The 22,731-nt window shown below is 39.0% G+C and overlaps 3 non-coding genes across 3 annotated transcripts; 1 reads left to right on the top strand and 2 right to left on the bottom strand.

The window, feature by feature from the left end:
* The first annotated feature begins 1,121 nt into the window (after nt 1-1,121).
* On the top strand, nt 1,122-1,205 carry Trnal-cag. The gene has a single exon. It is a non-coding gene; the product is annotated as a tRNA-Leu (tRNA).
* Nucleotides 1,206-4,272: 3,067 nt separating this feature from the next.
* Trnal-cag lies at nt 4,273-4,356 on the bottom strand. Its single transcript has one exon. It is a non-coding gene; the product is annotated as a tRNA-Leu (tRNA).
* Nucleotides 4,357-11,344: 6,988 nt separating this feature from the next.
* Trnal-cag lies at nt 11,345-11,428 on the bottom strand. The gene has a single exon. It is a non-coding gene; the product is annotated as a tRNA-Leu (tRNA).
* Nucleotides 11,429-22,731: the final 11,303 nt, after the last annotated feature.

Genomic DNA, 22,731 nt, shown 5'->3' on the forward strand with positions numbered 1-22,731 from the left:
CAAGGATTGGGTTGATATAAAATTGATCAGAAAGGCAAGCTCAAACCCACATTCAATGTTACTAATGAGCCATTAGTAATAACAAAATTCATGCCATTTCCTATTCCGTTGTGTTTGAAAAAAATGTTATAGAATTAAATACTGGTATTTATGATGAATCAGAAATATTATCACTATGGTACGATAAATAAATTCTGCCTCTGATATCAGATTTACCTCATACGAATTTCCCCAGGATAAATTTTGCCTCGCTCTTCTTCGATGCTTCACGAGTATTTTTATAATAATACACGTCATCGCAGGAACTTTGCGATACTCGAAAGTATTGAGTTTTAAATATTAAATAAGCAACCAAAAAATAACTCAGCAAAAATATTTAAGAACAAATAAAATAGATGCCTCATAACAGACATGGGAGAAGTCAATAAGGGTAAAGAGAAAGCTATTTCGAAAGAATAATATGTAAGTTTTCATTGCCTAACATCGCTAGCGAAGATGGGTTTTGTATCTTTTTACGGCACTGTGACTACAATAAACCTTTCGCCGCTAATTCATGCATATTAATACCATAAACATTCACCCCTTATGTTCGATGATGATGATGATAAGAGCAACTATATAAAATATTTATTAAACCTGACGCGAAAATAGGATGAAAACTTATTTTTACTAAAACATTTAATCCATAAAAATTTATTTTATCGTGGGATTAAAAAATTAGTATTATCATGGGATAGACGTATATTAATTTATGGATATATGAGATACGATAAGACGGTTTAAAGAAAATTCCATCTTTAAATAGAGTGAATAGTACCTTTAAACTCTAGACTTAAAAGGACAAGCTAAAATTATTTTCACAATTTTATCATCCAACTCTATCGAGTCTTAACCTCATCCTCATTCCTAAACAAACGAATATTAATGAGTGTTATCCTATATAGCGATTAAAACTCACGTTAGTTTTAATGAGAAAAAATGCTGTTAATATGCGTTATCCGGGGCTATGCCTCAGGTAGTCCCGAGTTGGCCGGGGTAAAATCTAGTAAGGGTCACTGATTCCGCAACCCTATTATATATTCGATAAACCCCATATTCTCAACACTCCACCATGAACACATGTCAGGATGGCCGAGCGGTCCAAGGCGCTGCGTTCAGGTCGCAGTCCGGTTCTCCGGGCGTGGGTTCGAATCCCACTTCTGACAAACTTTTTCCTCGCGTGAATTCAATTGTGCGACATCTTAACGTAACTCTCCACCATTTCATCGTTAACTCCACCTTGTAATTCATACGTAGAGACAAATAAATCACTACGTTTAAATTATAAATTGTTTACTTAGGATAATATACATCGGTTTTTTTGGTCTATTGTGGACTGGTGTTTAACCAATAGTGATCGGAAACTTTACTCTGGGATAAGATATTGACTTTATCAATTAACTAGGATTATTTTTTTTTATTTTGATGTGGTTGGGAGTACATAAAGAATCGTTCTAAATAGTAGATTGAGTAATTCAAACAATTATGTTAAATCTCATGTTAGGAATGAAACGAACATGCATAGCAATGAATTCAACATTTAATAAATTTTGATTTTTTTTTTAGTAGCTTGGAGGTCATAAAGACTTGAACGGCACCATTCATAATAAAATGTAGGTTATTTACTATTTTAGCTGTCTTTCTTAAAGAATCATGGAATTGAAATTTTAGCATGGCATCTTAGATCGGAAATTTAAGTCTCGGATCTAATAAATTTTTCCTATATTTTAAGTAGTCCCAACTTAAAAAATGTTTGAGAGTTCAAACAGAATTGAATGGTTCCTTTCGTGCTACAAAGAAGAGTCATTACGTTATAAAGTGTCCATATCCTGAGCTTCCGTGAGAATAAACTACGAGTTGAATTAAATCTTAAAACAAAAATCCGAGTTGGAGCTGAAAAATAAGTCATCGTTCGCGGTAAATCACAGAAGGCTAATTTCGGATGAGGGTTTGTATGCCTGCAGGACGGACGAGTAAATTGTGGCGAGTGACGGACGATGCAATGAATACACGCACTTCGTCACCGCGCGTAGGGAGACATAATGGATACGTGCAGGGCGGGCATAATGCACCCACCCCGGACTCGGATGCTGCCTTGCGTTCCCCGAATTCCGGCGGCAAACCGCTCTTGACGTCATTACGGTCAGGACTCCCGCTTTCAACCTCCCCACCCCACGACTCCCACCACTCCCTCCGTGTCCCCCCACCCTCCACTTCATCACAACCCCCCTTACCTTTCTCCCCTGACCTATCTGACTGCCTCAAAAATTATGATGACAACCGATAGAAAACAAAGCGAGCACGCGAGCATACCTCGACATGAACATTTCTGGACATTATTATAGATACGTTTATAGGCAGGGCTGAGAAAAATACAGTCCGAGGAGTATTTCAAATAAAAATACCGCTCCAAGTGTATTTGAAATACAAAATACCTTTGACTTGGGTATTTGAAAACCAAACGACAAAATAGAATTTTAAATACCTTTTAAAATACGAAGTACATATGTATGGAAACTAAGAGATCTTCAAAAACAGAAGTGTTATCTGAGCTACTTCAAAAGTATTTTTTATTTTCGAATAGGAAAATACCAAAAATCTGTATTTGAAATCCAAAACACATTCAGTTCGTGTATGAGAAATACCAAATACAAATTATAAATGTACTACAAATACGTATTTTCAAATAATTTGTATTTGAAATACTGCCCAGCCCTTTTTATATGTATGCTTAATGAGTTGCTTTTAACCGTCATTAAATAAATATTTAATAAGCATATGTTTATCACCTTCTGAGCTGACTTACGTGCTGTAATTCTGTACCGCAGTGCAGGCCATTTTCTATACTTAAGTGTTATTTCGTTGCAACTGACTTTTGATGCGAGGAATAGGTGTTACGTATCATTTAAAAGATTGATTTTTCTTTAGTTTTTTATTTTTTATCAAGAGGTTGGGGCCACTTTGTTAAGTAATAGCAAAATACGATTTTTCAAAAGACGGATGGCGTAATAATAAGCCCGTAGCAAAATTCTAAGGATTTTAGGTAGAATAACATTACGTCCATAACATGTAAAGTGTCATTTTTTATTTCATGCCTTAAGACCCGTTTCAAATGGACGCGAACGGTCCGCGGGGCGGGGCGCGGAGAGCGGTCGCCGTTGTTCACATAGTGACGAAACCCGTCCGCGTCCGGCACAATGTCAGTTATGTGCAGCTTGCCGAGGTAAAAGACGGTCATGATGCCAAGAGCAATTCAAGCAATTGCTGCATACCAGGTTAGAAGAAATGGATGAAAAGTGCCCGTCAAAGGAGATTTTTGGTTTTTTCAATTATTCTCTAAGTGCCAATAGGGTAGTTTCCTTCATCAAAGAAAACGAAATTCATTGATTGCTATTCGTTACCCACCATTAGTGTATTCATAATATACAAATTATTTATTAAATATAATAGCGGGAACCAGAAAAACGTCATACGGATTTTTCCCATCATTCGTACTTAGCCGTCGCATTTTCGCGCGCTTGAAATTTTTCACTTTTCGTTTAATTGAGAAAAATAGATATCGTCATTCGAAAATCTAAGAACGTGAAATGCGTACTCCAGAAGTAATAATCTTTCGTATTTACGCAAAATATTTCGATTTATAAAAAAATAATAGGAAACCACCCTATTTCACTATACATGGCGAAAAGACGCACTCGTACTGTTATCTCCAAGTTCGCTCTAATTCTGCAGACAAATCTACTGGATCCGCATCACCTTTCCGCGTTCATGTGTAAGCACGAAACTGTCTCTGTGGCCCTTACGCGCGCGGATGATCCGCGGGGAGGATGGGACACGCGGATGACTCCTCCGCGGGCATACGGTCTGCACTAATGTGTAAGCTTCCATTAACGTCAATGGAACCTTATCCGCGCGCGTAGCGCGAATCGTCCGCGTCCATGTGAAAGGGGTCTAAGGCTTCTTGCCCATCTTTGTCCATAACAAAATGGGATAAAGTATAGCGAACTCTCCCGCGTCGGTCGGAACAGCTTCTGTATGCAATGGAAGTGACTCATTGAAAGTAAATTCATTGCACCTAAATGACGTCGTGGAAGCTTTTTTTAGGTGAGGTTTCAGTATCGCGATAATTCTGATAATATGCAGAAGTTAAATTAGAAGATTTTCCATCATGAAGGTGAAGTTGCGTAACTTTTAGGATAAATCATGAAGAAAATTAACGCGAGAAAAACAGTTTGTCAGAGGTGGGATTCGAACCCACGCCCGGAGAACCGGACTGCGACCTGAACGCAGCGCCTTGGACCGCTCGGCCATCCTGACTTAAATGATAAAGAGAAAAATTAGCATATCCAAACTTCATCTGGTGTGAAGTGATGGTATTTTTCAGATCAGTTTTCCTCCCAAAATCGACCGCCGAAATTCCGATCCAATCCTAATGTCATTACTAATTTAGGTATAACTTGGGTATGTGATGTACAATTTATTCAATCAATGGTAAAGTTGCTACTCGAAATACTTTCCTGTATCTTATTCCTGATTATTTGAAATTGTTTCCATCTTTTATCCTCTGAGTAGCTGGAGTACTTTCTGTTGTGACACGCCATACAACTTGTTCGATTTGACATCCTGCCGGGTAGGCGCACCTATTCAAACGCTCAACGAAGAAACATTGAAATCCTTTATGATCATGAAATCCAAGTTTTATATTTTCCACTTATTTGGGTACTATCCTTCCGATTAACGCCGGGTGGCTTGGTAACGTATAATCAGCAAAAAAAAATTATATTGTGCATTGCGATGTGGATGGGTTATGTTAGGTACTTCGTGTAAGTACATTAATTAGTACGCGTATGGATTGCTTTATTTCCATCCCGCTGAAACTGTGCCTTTATTAAAAATCAAAACATAAAAAGTGTTGGACATAGATCAAAAGCACTATATTCTTCCATCATTCTTCTTTGGAATTAGCTATGTATGATATAATTATAAGCTAAGTATATCGTTCCGACTGAAGAATTGCTCTTATTTAGCGGTTGCTCAAGAAATGATTTTAATTATTTGTACGCGGATATTGGACCGAATTTAGCCATTTATTCGGCAACACCTCAGGTATTTAGGCGCCGAGACTAAACATCAGTTATTCAATACGGTAAAAATTAACATTACTTCGATGATTTTTAATTTTTTAACTAATCCATAATCTTTTAAATTAAATTATGTTTTTGATTTTTGCCTTCAGCTGATGACTAAATATATATTGCCACTATGGATCAGTGAATGTTTTCTACGCAGGCGAACGTTGGTGCATGATAAAAGGCCGTATCGACGCCCTAAAATGAGAGAAAAAAGTGCTCGTCGCGCGCGTCGAACGGTAAATTGCAGCATTCAGCGACGAGAATTGCTGTCGCAAGGTTTTAGGCCGCAAACGCTGATCCCCCGCGCGGCAGAATAGCCTCTAGTGTGTGCAATGATGGAAGTACGTCGGTCGAAATCAATTATTCAAGAAATCGATTTTTCATCGAAACAATTTTCGACATTACAAAAAAAATCGAAATTTGATCCAAAAGATCGATTAATCGAAAAAAATCGAATATTTGAAAAAAACAGCTTAGTAAAAACGTGTCAATTAATCACTCGAGTACCACATAAAATACATATTTAAGCCATAGAAAAAATTTTACTTGAAATCGATTTTTCCGTCAGTAAGTGTGCGGTAACACTCGCCGGAATCTGCCCCGGCGCGCCTGCCGCACGGGGTGATTCGGAAGTGCCGTTAACCCCAGAGGGTGCTCAGCCATAAGGCCATCTTCCTCAACACCCTAAACCTTGCTTCCCACATGATCCTGCCACCACCCAACTAGAACAACTGTTCCCTGCCACTACAAAAAAAAGAAAAAACGAGTTCTCCTCCGAGTAAAGAACCATGTTTTCCCCACAATTCCTGCCACTCGATCTTCCGTAAGAGTTCCCCGAGGCTTAGAAGACTGGGTGTGGGCTATTTCGAAATAAGGAAACGAGATGAGACGAAAAGAAAAGGTGGAATAAAAAAAATAATGGCGGCAGAGTTAACAGGGTACGAATCAAGGCCGAAGGACGCGCATTGGCTTAAGGGGACGCATCACTCAAGTTCGATCATTTGTGAAAAAAGATTTGATGCTTTCGAGGCGAATGGTGGAAGTGTTAACCCTTTTCCTTGTCAGCGAGCCAATACATTGGTCATCTTAAGGTGCACGAAAACAGCGACAGACCGATCTATCGGTCGAGCTTTTCGCAGTGGAAATAATTAAATAGTTATTTTTTCTATAAAAATATTTTTGTCCCAAATTATTATTTCGCGGTTTTATTTGCAAAGAATGCTCTCCGCGATGGGGAAAATTATACATACCACGTGAAATTAAAACAATTAAAATTCTTAAACTTTGCAAATTTCCTGAAATCAGCCTTTCCTGTATTCGTAAATTCCATTCAAAAAGGGCTGGCAGGCACACCCTGAATAAATTGAAAAAGATCAAATTTTTGTAACAGTATTTTCTTTCAGCTCTTTATAACTGAGGCATAATTAAGTGTTGGTATATGTTTGCTCAATGCACCGTGGAAATTTCACGATAATGAGGCAAGTGCCAAAATAGTAATGCATTAGGAAAAGGGACAAAATACGAACAGTTGTGCTGGAAATAAATAATTATGAATATAAATAATGCGTATTAGTGTCGTCGTGACATTAATGGAGGAATAAAAGTAACTGTTTGGTTGGCCGATATTTATCATTCGTACATTGCAATTGGATGTTCGGAGCACGGCGGAAGTCGCGGGGGATAGGATAAGGAGCCCCTGGTCTTGCGAGGTCGCAGACCGGCATTGGAGGCGAAGGAGCCGCGGGTCTCGCGAGGGCGCAGAGCGGCAAGGTTCAGGTCAGGGAGAGGACTCCCCCTTCATTCGAATCTCCTGTATTTATACGAAATACAGGGGTCCAGCGGGTGAATGGCTACCAAAGAGGGGATGCGAAAGGGAGGGATGAGAGCACTGGCGGACGGGATGATCTCACTAAGAGTGCCCTCTTTCCACCCCTCGCGACATAAATAAGACATTTACAGTTTCTTATGGAATGAATTGAAACTCTAGGTGGTTCTATAAAACTCATTTTTTTATAGACATCAGCATTTAGGGACCTATTTCCACAAAAAATGAGTAGAAAAGTTAGTTTAAGTCCATGCGACCTACAGGGAACTTCCGTATCATGTGGGTCAACAGAACTCCTTCCACGGTTTTATGCCGCGGATAAGAAATAAACCCCGGCTTATTTTCCCTGAGTTGTAGGAGAGCCATTTATAGAACCAATAAAAACAAGATTTTAATTTAGTGGGTGAGAAGCCAAAGGGAATAAGTGATTTCTGTTTTGTAAAAAGAGTTGGCTACATAAATCAGGTAAAGAAAACGATGGAGATCAATTAGATATTTATTAGTGCATTTTATATTCCACTATATTTCGGCACAGAACAGAGGCTCAGTCGTATCCCTTCACACCAGTGTTTTTGTATATTTCTTTCAACAATTAACTTTACCTAACTCTGTTTAGAAAAAAATCACTATTTTATTAACTTTATTCATAATCAACCCCAGATCGCGTCCAAATATTTCAATTACAGCATTTAAAATTACAACACTTGAATGAAAATAATAACAACGACATTTAAAAAATATTCCATAAAACTACGTTTTTATAATTATCAAAAAACAAACATAGTGAACCTTTCTGATTTTACTTATTTTGTTTTCCATGTAAAAAAGATGTTTAAAAAAGAAACGTCGTAGGACAGCTATCGAAGAGACCAAAACGACGAGATGTTGTGAGGAAAAAAAGGTGCAAATAGGCCAACATAAAAACGGGAAGGCCAACCAAAAACCACCCCACATTCGGCAGTTGATGAATATCGATCTTGACAAGGGAAGGGCGAGAGAGACCACAGGCACCGTTCCCTGGTAGCTACCCCCTCCACCATTCCTTCCTTCCCCCTCCTCCTACACGCCCACACAACGCAGATCCCCCACCCCCAACAATCCAACTCCCCCTCCCCAGTCCCCGACCACCCTACGACCTCATATCCCCACACTTATGCCACTTTTAGACTACTATCGTACCAGCGATCGTACGAACTTGCGTGCCAAGAGGACTGCATACAGGAGGCCCAATTACATCCTATAGAACAGGGGTGGGCAATTGTTTGGGATGGAGTGCCACTTTGTATGAGCGGAATTTATCGGAGGCCCGCCGGTTTACAATGATTGTGTTCATCAGTTAACATTATATTTAATTTCAGAAAAATATAAATTGTATAATAAAAAGTTAACAATAGTGGTATTTCAACTCTATTTATTTATTTGGTTAATTTTATATTAGTTAAATTTCTAGCCGCTGGCACATTAAGTTATACAGTGTGTCCCAAAAAGAATGACCCGATTTTAAATAAGATTATTTATTAGAAAGAACGGCTTAACATCAACATATTGTATACTAAATTACTCACAAAAGACAAAAGTTTATAAAAACCCATCATAAATTTTCAATATGTCCTCCATTGGTTGCGCGGACGACATCTAGTCGATAGCTGAATTCATCCCAAACTGAGCGTAAGGGGTCTTCTGTCACTGAAGCTACAGCAGCTGATATTCTTGTTTTTACAGTCTTTATATCAACTCACCAACCTGTCTGTTTGTTTGTCTGTTTGTCTGGTACAAATCTTGTAACTGAAATTTGACTCACTTCCTGTGAAGCAAAAACGCTGAAATTTTGCACACTTCTTCATTTCCGATGACAATACATGAAAATATAACTTTTTCTCTCCAACCCCCCTTTAACCACCCCCCAGTCAACCTATAGCCCCCCAAAACACGTTTTTGATCAAAGAAGTTCCAAATGGTCGATTTTCGTGTTTTGCGACCACAGTTAAAGTTATCCACCATAAAATTTCCCATCGACTCAGCCCTAGCTTGGGGGATTCGTCTTGCTTTACTCGGCGAGACCCCCGCTTTCGAAAATTTTTCAAAGTCCCTCCGTCGTCTCGGGTCCGGCTTCGGACTTGGAAAAATTTCGTCCGAATTCCGTCGTCCCAGGTCCGGACTCTGGACTGAAATTTTTCGGCACTTAGATTTTTTTCGAAAATCGTCAAAAATTTTTTCTTCCCTTCGAGCGCCAGCAGATTCGTAGTAATAAATATAGTGACTTTTTTAATACGTCACTTTTGGTTTTTCGGGGTCACTGAGTTTTTTTGCTTTGTGTCATATGTAAACGTTGCTCATCCCCTGTAATCTAAATATAAAGGCTGGTTTTTAAAAAAAAATTTTTTATAAGAGCTTATTATTTCATCAATGTCACGAGGTAAGGGAGGAACGTAAACACGCTGCTTAACATTTCCCAAAAGGAAAAAAATCGCATGGTGTTATGTCAGGGGACTTGGGAGGCCAAGAGTGTAAAGCCTGGTCTCGCGGTCCTGTACGTCATCTTCAGCGAGACTGGCTGCACCTCATTGTTAGACCTAATTGTTAGTCCAATGGTCTAAGGCCTGCACGCTCCACATCAGCGCTCGTGGTGACATTCAGCGGATTTTTCTAAAACTCTAAACAATACCGATCACATCTGGCGCTGTTTCGCCTGCCTAGTGACATTTGCTTCGATATTATTACAAGTTAAAATCGGGTCATTCTTTTTGGGACACACTTTATAATCAATTTAATGAGACAAGTGTACTTTATCACTTTTTTAAATTCTGCGTCGGGCCACCACAAACTCTGTGGCGGGCCGCGTGTGCCCCGCGGGCCACAGTTTTCCCACCTCTGCCATGGTAGGCTCATTTCCTTTGCCACTTCGGTCGCATTTCACAGTAATCCTCTCATTTACGGATTCGAAAATGTGTCCGTAAGTCGGAGGTGACTCAAAGAAAATATTTTTTATCCTTAACACTACCCCACAAGTATTACAGTGTAGGAATTTAAGCCAGCTGGATGAAATCCTTTACAAAAAAAAACAAATTTTCAGGGGTCGCTCAGAAAAACCACGGCGATGGTGTGCGTAAAAGAGAATACCGTGCCGTGACGTCACGCTCCGATGACGTCGTGTTTTCAATCAGCCGATGAAGATCAATTTTTAAAGACTCATAACTCAGCTAAAAAGCATTATTCATACGCGAAATTTTTGGCGAGTACATTTGAGGTAGAGACCTTCTCATGCCAGGACTTTAAAAAAATTGTGCCTGTTCCCCATTCTGATGATATTTTGTTCTTGGAGACAACAGATCTGCTTACTATGCCATCGTCTAATTAAAAACTCTATGAGGGTTTTTGGTTAGTTTAGTGTTACTTGTACCACTACTGTCATACATAAAGCTTTATTTGAAAAAGCAGTGGTGTAATTAACAATAAACTAACCAAGAAATCTTATAATGGAATTAAATCGAAACTTGAAGCTTGGACGTGGTGGAAGGGCTCCATATTATCAATAACAGACATTTCGTTACTTCCACAAAATATTTATAAAAATGTCAATGACCGGTTTCGGCTTTTCCACCAATATAAAATACAGAAAATATAAAAAATATGATGGGGAAAGGTTTATATATACTAATTTAATTTACCAATCCCAGCTCGAAACTAACCCCACTCCATTATCAAACATAGTATATATAAGCCTGTTCCCACCATTTTTTATATTTTCTATATTTGATAATGGTGCAACAGAAACCGGTCATAGAAATGTTTATAAATACTTTGTGGAAGCAACAAAGTGTCTGTTATTTATAATACTTACAATGGAATACCACGCAGTTAAGAATGAGTTCGTGAACAAAAAACTTATAAACTCACCTATGGCCTAACAATCGTTAAGTGACAATGTTCGGAACTATGTGTACAACTGTCCGGACTTGCGCTCACACCACAACTTCCGCAAATTATCGTTAGGACGATCGCTGATACGATAGTACTCTGAACGAGGCATAAAAGACCTCAGCCCCTTCCACATCCCTCATAACAGCTTCGCCAGTGTCTTCCCCATTCCACACGCCCATTCTGTTCGCACCTAGGTGGTTGGAATATGCCGGAGGGGGCACGATTCGTTCTGAATTGTGGCTGAGATCTACAACTACATATTACCCAGCAGGTCACTTACACGGATGTATGGCAGGGATTGAGATAGGATGATGAACATTAATTATGAAAACATGCAGAGGTTGAATTATAAGATTTTCCGTCATGAAGTTATGTTTGCGTAACTTCTCGGATATCGCATGAATAGAATTCACGCGGGAAAAAAATTTGTCAGAAGTGGGATTCGAACCCACGCCCGGAGAACCGGACTGCGACCTGAACGCAGCGCCTTGGACCGCTCGGCCATCCTGACTTGTGTTATATCGGAGAGATTATAGCTATAATATCCAAAACATGCTGTTAGAAATACTATGAAAATGTAGAATCATTCATTAATGAATACATAAATTAGTAAGCTGCACTATCAATCAACCAACCCATTGCTAAGTCCTAACGCTGCCGTTATAGTCTATTGTCGATCGCGGAAAAAACGACATCCGTTGCAATGGCGCAACGATGGGCCATCCGAGGTGATAGAACCCTCACAAATCCAAAAGGCCTAGAGAAATAAAAAAAATAATTCAATACTTTTGTCTGGTTTTGACATGTAATAACTGCATCTTCTTCATGTTAAATCTTTAGTGCCAAAATGGCGTAAATTGTTCCACCAGGCATGTCATTTTCCAAAAATTTTCCCGGACCGCCTGTTGCCTGAGGGGGTCGCCACCGAAGGCCATACTATCTTCCCCAAAGCATATTCCTAGTTACGCCACTGATCTGTTCTACAGCCTATCTCTCTTATTTTATTTGTATGTTCTGATCAACCGTAGTATGTTGGCGTTCGTGAGATATGGCATACTTCGTCGGAAAATAAACTGCTCTTGAATTTAAAAAATAGAGTTAATCTATTTTTCAATCCACGTTCTAACAGTGATTCCTATACGAGTTTTTCTCAGAGGTCAGTAATACTAACAAGGTTTTCGTTACGGCTTTCCGCATATCTGGCTACTCTTCTTTGTACACGTTCTAACTGTTTTTAAGCAGGGATGCCGACTTACAAAAAATATTAGGGGGCCCATACCGGGGATCTTGCCCCGGGAAATTTTATAAGTAGTTACTTTTAAGTTTTTTAAGCATTTTAAAAGAGTCATGTGATCAAAATTAGAACCCTGATAACTCGAATCTCGATATCTGGACACTCCGGGGAAAATTGACAAGCCTGAAACATTTTTTCCTCACACCGATAACCAATTTTTGGGGGGGCCCGAGTCCCCTCAAGCCCCATGGAGTCGGCGCCACTGTTTTTAAGTCTATTTCATTTCATGGCAGGGGTGCTTCGTTAGCATAGGTCACGCCTTCTTCGATCAGAACATTGGTAGTCGCGCAAGGATCAACGAGAAATTTTCGGTCATGGCTCCTACATTCGTTGCAACTCACTGTCTCTTGCAGAGAATAAATCTTCTTACCTTACACATTGGTAGACTTAGCGAATGTTTGTGCTAGGTTTCTTTTCTTTGGGAAAAATAATAATAGTGTTTCAGGATTGCATAGTACTACTATCGCAGCGAAAAATAAGATTCAAGCTCTATGAAGCCGTGTTTACATTTTCATTTACCCCCACAAGCAGTAGTGTAGCCAGGAATTTCGTTAGGGGGGGAGGGGGGGGGGAAGAGACGGGTCCGGGAGAAATTTTTTTGGAAAACATAGTGTTAAGGAGAGGCTTTTAAACTAATTTCCATAATTATTATTTTTTTTCTTTTCTTGACCTTATTTAATATATAATATGGTATTTCCTGGAGTATAGGTCATTTATACAAAAGTTAGCAGCCAACGTTTCGATTTATTTTCTTAAATCATCTTCAGGGCTATGTTCGAAAAAGTGTGAAACAATATAAAATACAGAGAATAAGACGATACACAATATTTATACATAAAAAAGGAACAATTGGGTTGTTTTTTTATATAATACAATATAATTTAAAGAAATATGTATATATAAACATATATATAAGAACAGAATGTAATATTCAAAAAATTTTGACATACCTCTAAACTTTGAACATATTTATTTATGTTTTGTTTCTAAGGTATTGCCACAACCTACGTTACCATTAATTTTGATGTAATTTCCATAGTTTTCATATTAGAAAAAAACTTCATTTTACACAGAAATCCGATTTTTTATATTTTGTTTTCTTTTATAATGAAGCAAAGTAATTGTGTTTTTATACTCTTTTCGGGGGGGTAGGGGGGTCCAGACCCCCCGAACGCCCCCCTCCTCGCTACGCTACTATCTACACGCACGTGTCTGGGTAAATTCTCGGGTAGATGCAAGAAATTAGAGGAGGGGCTATTTCTTGGATATGCGTTCGTGTATTTGCGAAACTTTAGGACCTTACGCAGTGCAATATTGATAGCAAATCCGTTTATCCATATTGCCGCGCGGGTAAATGTATCGTGTAAAAAGGCCTTCGGAGAAATTTTAAGACTCTACATTAGCGTTTTTCCTGTATTTCTACATCGTGCATTTAACCCCGCAAGTGCGTGGCTGGATAAATGCTCGGATGGATCCACGAAATTAGAAGAGGGGTCATTTCCTGCACAAACATTCGTGCATTTTCAAAATTTTGTTTGCTTACCCTGCGCAACTTTGATGGCAAATGTTACCCCCTAACCGCGCGGCTAACTCCATCGCGTATAAAACAACCCTTAGGAGTAATTTTACGTGTCTAAATCAGCTTTCATCCTGCATTTCCACTGCGTAAAGCTAAGTCGGCCAATTTAAGTGGTTATGCCCTTTAGACTGCTATAGTACATATTGACCCGAAGGAGTAATTTTGCGACTTTAAATTAGCTTTTTCCCTGCAATTCTACAGCGTAAAGCTAAGCTGGCCAATTTAAGTGGTTATGCCCTGTAGGCTGCTGTAGTATTTAGTAGCCCTAAGGCCTAATTTTACGAGTCTATATCATCAAGCTTTTATCCTACATTTCTACTGCGTGAAGGTACGTCGGTGAAGTTTAATGGTTATGCCCTTTAGGATGACGTTAGTATTTATTACACGAGTATAAATTCGCTTTCACCGTGAAATTCTACTGAATGAAGCTAAGCCGACGAAGCTAAATGGTTATACCCTGCAGACTGCTGTGTTGCGAGTTCAAAAATGATCAAAACAAAATGGAGGACCTCGCTAAAAAGTGGTAAACAGCGCCTCCTCGTATTCAAACCACCTTGATTCTCACACACACACACACCCCCACTCCTCCCTCACACATAACCCCTATTCCTCCCCCTCCACGCACCCAAGTTCCCAACACGGGTTCGTTGAACCGTGCGCTTTTGCGTGTCCACCAGGAGTCTCCCCTCCCCCTTCTCCCTACGTTCGCCCTTTCGGAGAGTCCGTGGGCACGCAAAGGGGTGGGCGGGCCGAGGCCGTCGCGATGGACGGCTGGCGTCTCAGGGGAGCCTCGGACGTGGTAGCATCACGGCCGACACCGCCGCCCCTAGCCGCCGACGCGAGCCGTCCATCGCCCCTGGTTCCCTGCATGACATACTCAAATATTTATTTATTTAAAGACGCATTGCAAATAGGGTAATGGCCAAATGGTAAATAATTAGTGTATAGCCTGTACTGTGATTACGTTATTGGGTAAAAAAACGAAACAACATGAAAAATTCACCCAATATTAAGTCAATACCCAGTACAGACAATACCCAATATAGACAATACACAATACGGACAATATCCAATACAGGCAATATTCAGACAATACCCATCGAGAAGCGTAAATCCACAAAAAATAATGATAAAAAATAAGAAGAAAATCACCTTATATATTATAAAGAAAATCCCACAACCAGTCTACTCAAGAATAGCTCGCAATACTCTATTCTCATAATACGTGTTTAACGTAATGACTACGTCTTTATTAATATAAAGAGCAGATTCAGTAATGATTTACAAGAGATTTAATGCATAGCATATAATCATAAAATATTTTTGGTGCATGTTGGTGATGGTTGACCCACTGCCAAACACCTCTGTAAGTGGCTTGCAAGGTAATACGAAAGAGTAGATGAAAATAGCGCTAACATACTTAAACTTCAAATCATACCACGTATTTCACAGAATATGTAATTATCAATAAAACATAGAAGATTCAGTGCTTTTTATTATTTACCAAACATTAGATTTAATATAGAGTATATAATCATAAATAATTTTTTTGGTGCATGAGTGTGATGGTTTACCCACTGCCAAACTATTTGCAATGGTGGGTTACAGGGAAATAAGTAGATTTTAGTGAACTTAGATAAGATTAATTCACAAATAAGCCAGTGACTCGCACCTTGCCAAATTTTTTTAATAAAATAAATGAACTAAAATTTACATCACATGCAATTCTTCTTCATTTGAGAAATGAGGAAATTTTTCACATTAAGTCATTAAAGGTAGGTTTCGAAACAGTTCATATCATTCCCCTTCAATTATATAAATAGTTAGGCACATTTCTAAAGCAAAATATTATTCCCATCATCACAGCCTGAGTAGCTCAAAATCCTGAGGCGTTAGCCCGGACCACCATAGTCACATGCTTACGACACTGAACATCGTTTCGAAAGGCCTTTTCATCGGGAGCAGCCAACCCATCTTGCCAGACAAGGAGAGGAAGTGTTAGGTGATCACTTGATCTGAGTTTTTTTTTCCTTTTCATTCTTGGCCATATGCACAGAACCTGAAAATTGCTCTTGCTTATTTTTACTGTAACATATAGCTTGCATGGACATGACGTATTTTATTTTTCAAACCACCGGATACGAGTCTGATTGGCCATTTTACACCGGGTTGTTCAGCAAATGTAACAAGTAAGCGTACACAAACAACCATGCCCTGGACTGGGGAAACCTACCCAGGCGAGACTCGAACCCGCGACCTCTTGTTTGGCAGGCGAGAACGTTACCCCGCCGCCACCGAATCATCATGACTTATTAACATTGAGGCGAAAATCAAGAGTGAAACCTGGAAGCCAAGTTGCCAAGCGTATCAGGTTAAACAAATACGAACCATGCTTGTTCCATTACAGGAATAAAAACGATTCTTAAACGACGCGGACTGTCAATTGTGTTACGTTGTACACACGATTGAACTTCCTCTTTTGTCATTCTCTCATCACTGTAGATTTCATACTTGAACTCAAGGGAACTGCATAGAGGAGGCCTTATTCTATCCCACAGAAGGTTCATTTCTGCTGCCACTTCGGTCGCAATTTAATCGGCTTTCAAAAATGTCCGCGGTGCGAAGTTGAGTTCAATGCGATCCGCTTTTTCCCAATATTTTGCAGTATAATGCTTGTATGTGCGATGAATACCATCGAAGAGATTATTACGATTTTAATTGCAAAGAATAGCTTTGACAAGCTATGAATTTGATAATAACATCATCATGAATGTAAATGTTGGTTGACAACACTAATTATACCTTATTTTCCCTTGAAACTCGGATCAGTTATAAATGAAAGCGAAAAAACTTTGTAAATGTCTACAGTATTTATTCAAGTACGACGCGTTTCAGCGATTCATCGCTATCATCAGGTACAAATGCATCAGGTACAGGCATTTGTACCTGATGATAGCGATGAATCGTTGAAACGCGTCGTACTTGAATAAATACTGGGGACATTCACAAAGTTTTTTCACTTTCATTTATAACTGCAATATGTTCCACAACATCTCGCCAAACACCGTTGAATAAACTCGGATCACTTTGTCCGTCAGCGACGCCAGTGGCGACTTCTGTAAGCCCCTTTAAATGCGCGGCGGGCGACAACACATTATGAGGCCGAGTTGAGGACCCTCTACTGTAATATTCGTGCTTGGACCTCTGTTGCTTTTGTCGTCGGTTGAATAAAGACGTGTGCTATGAATTACGGTGTTTCCATCCGTTCTTAATCGCATCAAACTGAAGCATTTAAGTGGAGTATGCACTTCGCCCTGCAGACGCCTGGTGGAATCACGGAAAAACTGGCGTCAACTTCTGACAACCAACGCGGCGAATACCCGGAAGATGGATAGATCCATGAATCATAATTTTACTTTTTGGAAAAAATCTCCAAAACTAAAACTTTTGAATAGGGTGGTTTCCTATTATTTTTTTATTGCCTAGATCGAAAGATTATTACTCCTGGAGGACGCATTTCACGCTTTCTGAAGTTTAAATGACGATATCTATTTTTCACGATTAATTGAAAAGTGAACAATTGCAAGCGCGCGAAAACGCGTCGGCTAAGTATGAACGCTTGGAAAAGCCCGTGTGACATATTTCTGGTTCCGGTTGCCGCTGTGTGAGGCCACCTTGTTGCGAGGCTATGAACGCCGTTACGATGCAGGCTGTTAGCAGGTAGCAGAGTACCTTGCTAGCAGGTAGCGCTTGACTTAAATAAGGATTATAAATACCCTATCAAACGAAGGAAACTTTCCGACCATAGGCAGTTTTAATAGGTGATTATTAAGACATGTTTCCCTGAAGTCTGTGCCTCATGCATGCACTAGTAATCTCAGACGATGTAAAACACCTATCTACTCGTACAGAAACTAGGTCCCTGTGACGTCACGTGGAGTGGCATCGCATGAGCGCCAATCTGCCCTTTTTCAAATGAAGTTAAAACTGACAATTGCCGTTTGTCTAAACTTGTATTTCTAAAACCAAATAATTTGTATATTATGAATACACTAATGGTGGGTAACGAATCGCAATCAATGCCTTTCGTTTTATTTGATGAAGGAAACTACCCAATTATCTGCATCCAGGGTAGGTAACATATGAACGTAGAAATGAGATTCCAATGTCTTTGCACCGAGTACGCCTCATCCTTCCGGCCATCACCCTCATCGTATCGCCGATGGAAAATTTGAGCTCCCGGAACTTTTCCGCTGGGCGCGGCGGCCGAAATGGGCCACAGGGGCGGCCCGCATAAACTGAGTGCTCGGATGTTCGAGGCGAGCATCTCTCCGCAAACTTTGCAGCCTAGACCCGATCGATAGTTCGCAGGGTGGGGTGGGCGGGTGTCCCACGACCATCGCCCCACTCCATACAAATTGCGGGGTTCGATTCCCGACGGGGGTGGAGCACTACTCTCGCCGCAAAAAGGTAGAACATTGGACTTTAAGCATTGGTGAAACTTCTACCGAAGCTCCATGGGGCCGTGTCACAACTTTTTACCCATTCTTTTTTCGGCTACAACAATGAATCGTTAAACATAGTTTGAAAGTGAATTGTAAACACTGTTACTTATTGTTACTCTTACTGTTCACTGTTAAATTTCGAAGAACGGCATTCGGAAGATCCCCTGAGGATGATCAGCAAGTCGCGGATCGAAACGTCGGGAGACATGGACGACATCAACCGGTGGAAACCCCGAGAAACTTTTCTGCAACTGATACGCCGGGAAAACCTAAGATCATACATCACTGTTACTTATAATAAACCAAAAAGATGAAAATTACTATTTTTGGCTCTGTGCATTGCCAAGGGGCAATTTTCGTCTGTGTGGTTTACTTTGAGTAAGAGGAACAATATAACATTTCCTGACATGAAAAGTTTGGAAATATGTTTTCCTTATAGTGTACGTAACTTCGATGTTAATTTACTTTTCTACACCTTGGGAATTGGAATCTAACTTTCGGTTATTTAAAAAAATCAAAGAATGGGTAAAATTTAATTATAAAAAGCTTTTTTTAATGCGAATATGTCCTTATCATAAAAAAATACGATGAAATGCCCCAATCTAATATTTCGCCCGTGAAAAGATGAACAAGACAACCGTTTCGACGATCTCATTGTTTTAGATGTGTTTTTATTCACTATTTCGACCGTATAAGCTAAACGTTTAAGTTTAACCAATGTTTATATAAAGTTCAGCGTTCTACCTTTTTTCGGCGATTGAAGTTCCCAAACATTGTACGAGGGTTGCCCAGAAATTAATGCACCATATTTCTTTTTATTCGACATTTATGAATTGAACGTTATGAGAATCACACTCAAGAAAGAATGATGTTTCAACTACACACCCTATTTTTCTGCATAATCTCCATGGTTCTTTGGTCCTCCTATTAGGTAGATTTACTTCTTCTAAATAAAGGCATATCCTTCATTGACATACACACAGAACACCACAATACTGCTTCTTCATTACAACACCAACTCGCGCATTGAAAGCCATATATTTTCTATCTCATTCGAATTTACTATTTTCTATTTCAAATATGAATGGAATTATTTTGTATAAATTCATTACTTAGGCGATTTCAGCCACTGCACATCATTTACACCGAAGGAGTGGCGTATATAGGCGGACTAAAGATGGGGCCAGGGGGGCACGTGCCCCCCCAAGACGCTTCAGTGATAGACGAAATTTTTAGCACAAATATGTTGTTAAATGTATATTTTAATATATAAAAGTTATAAATATTTACATATTAATAACTTTAAATTAAAATTAAGAGTATATTTCGTAGTTCGATTGCTGGATATAGTTTTTAATCCCGAAGATGAGAAGGCAGTTTGGCTGTAAGACCCTGGTGCCCCCCCGAAAAAAATCCTGGATCCGCCCTTGAGTGGCGATATTTCTTTCCGCATGAAAAAATTATCCTTCCGCTGGTTAGACTACATCTGAAAACCCTTAGCCAATACTGTATCCACACAGGGACAGGACTAAAAAGGAATTTAGTTTCAGCGCCAAAGAAACCAAGCCACCTTCGCAGTTCAAGATATACTCATCATGCTCAAAATAATTTCCTTGAAAGTATTCCCTGATTAAAGACCATTTAAGAACAAGCGATCTTTTATGTCAATGATTAAAACTCATCTGGCCACAAGAAACCCCAAAAATAACTTTTCTTGAATGCGTATTAAAAGGAAAAGTTTTTCGTGGTCAATGGTGTCCCTAATGTACCGGGACAGGCAATTAAAAAAGCGACTCGGTAGCTCATTGACTTGGCAGTAAAAAAAAGGGGGTGGCTCCAGACTCCAGTTTTAAAATACGAAGACTCTCCCTATTCATTTTCATCCGCATAAAGATCCAGTTTTTGGGCAGTAAGTAAAAGGATCCCAAGGAAGTGAGTGATGAATGAGCATATGAAAATTAAAGACGTATTACTCATGGCAGTCAAAAAACGAGGAGAGGGAGGAACTTTCAGAATGGAGACAATGAAGAGGGGTGAGAACAAAAAGCCTACGCCCAACAGCTACATTTGAGAGGAATACAGGGTTTTTGCAATCTGCAATACTTCAGGAAACGGTAGAGGAGACAATTTTAAATATTTTACTGTCCATAAACATGGGATCGCAACTCGTTACTGAGCAACTGAAAACGCAAAAATTTTAATGCAATTTTGCATCTACTATGAACACAGTTTTTCTTGGATACCCAGACTTATCGACATTTTATTTAATACTTTGGATTTTTGAGTACACTAAATAATTAAGGTCGGACGAAAATAAGCAATTATAATTGCCTGAAACAATTCATATAAAAATGCGCTATAAAAATCGATATTGCGCAATCGTATTGTTGATACTCGCACAAAGCTCTCGTTTGATTACGCTCAAATATTAATCGTTTCAGACAATTAATATCGCACATTTTCATCCAGACTTAATTATTTAGTATCCTTGTAAATCCATAATATAAAATGAAATGACGAAAAGGATCGATAGCCAGGAAAAACCGTTTTCATAGTTGTTGCAAAATGCATCCAAAAAAATGTTTGCGTTGTCATAGCTCAGTAACTAAGGAGTTGGCAACCTATGTTTAGGGGAAAAAAATTCTTAAAATTGCCCACCCTAGCATCTCCTGTAGTATTGCAGATTCCTCCTGTAACAACATGTATTCCGAACAATTGATAAATGGGTAAGGTAAGCTTGCCATGGTATAGTTGCATCAAATGAAACGTGATGCAGACAAATATTTCCGACTGGTATTCCAAAATCGTGAATCCATCCACTTACAAACTTCTAAAGAGCTGAAAATCACAAAATACTCCTTTAAGTTCCATTGTCATGCTCCGGTTCTACGAACTTAGCTTTTCAATGCTTTTAAATTTCAACAAGTTCATAGTAAAAATAACGAAACTATAACATTATTGCGGAAATATGTTTAATTGCGAACAGAAGAACGATCCAAGTAAAATTCGGAGCGTTGATGCAGATATTCTCTTAAGGAGAGCAAAGAGAAATGGATGCATTATCGATGAATTACGTCACGTTAGTGCCGTTCACCGAAATAAGATATTTACGATTATTACGTCGCGGTGAGTCAATTTTATGAGAACTAAGTTCATACTGCGTTAGAACAGCCATCGCGCCTGAAATAAGATGATAGCTGACACACAAATGATACGTCGCTATCAATTTGGAAAACCCAAAGTAGCGAAAAAAAACTTATAAAAGAGTGATTACATCGAGAAAAAATTGCAGCAAAAGCCCCTGGCTAACGCTGCATCCACACAGGTACAGGACTGAATAGGAATTTCATACCAGCGCGCCAAAGAAACCAAGCCACATTCGCCTGTCAAGATATATACCCATCACGCTCAAAATAATTTCCCTGAAAGTATATCCCGATTAACCCACTATCTTCCGTTGGTCTCATATGAGATCACTTAAAAATTAACAGATTTTATGCGAAAAATTGTATGTATCAATTCAATTGAAGCGATTTTTTTTAATCTCATAATTTTTTTTCCTTATCTTGACCTCGTTTAATTCATGTTAAAATATTTCTTGGAGTGTAGGTCAGCATATGTTATGCAAAAAAATTATAGCCAACGTTTATGTTTATTTTAAACCATCACCAGAGATATGAAAGAAAAAGAGACGCTATCGTAACATTTATTTATGTAAAAATATTGTACATCTTTGTTATCTTTGTATTTTATATTGTTCTTATGTTTTTTTCTTTCATAGGCCTGGTGATGGTTTAAAATAAACAGGAACGTTGGCTATAACTTTTTTTGCATAACATACGTTGACCTACACTCCAAGAAATATTTTAAAATCTCATGTGGATAGCAGAGAAATATACCTAATAGATATAGTACGGAGGTTTGATATCCGCATAAACAGACATAAAATTACGAAATATGTTAATTTTAATGCGATCTCATGTGAGACCACGGAGGAAAGTGAAAGTGAAGAAGACGTCGAGACTGGATTTGAGAGAGTTCGGAAAGTGACGGGTAGCGGCTGATGACCCAATGGCAGCGGCACGAGACGTGGTCCGACGCCCGCATAACCAAAAAAGAATTAATGAAAATGTCGGCAGACTAGAAACATGGCTGCCTCCTAAGCGTCCGCTATCTTCAACAGGATAGCCGGACAACACGCGAAGCATCAAAATTGTATTCGAAACGTTTTTTTAATTATTACCGACAGAAGTCATTTTTTAAGGAATAAAGATGGTACTAAGATGATTCTGCGACTAAATGAAAACTTACGAATGAGATTGATATGACATATTCTTCCCACTTGATCACTTTTTAGAAAAGTTTTAAGATTTGCTCACTTTTTTAGATTATCATTGGTCCATGAATATTGGCAAAAAAATTCATTCAACTTCACA

This window comes from Ischnura elegans, chromosome 9, assembly GCF_921293095.1.
Source record: "Ischnura elegans chromosome 9, ioIscEleg1.1, whole genome shotgun sequence".
Lineage (NCBI taxonomy): Eukaryota > Metazoa > Arthropoda > Insecta > Odonata > Coenagrionidae > Ischnura > Ischnura elegans.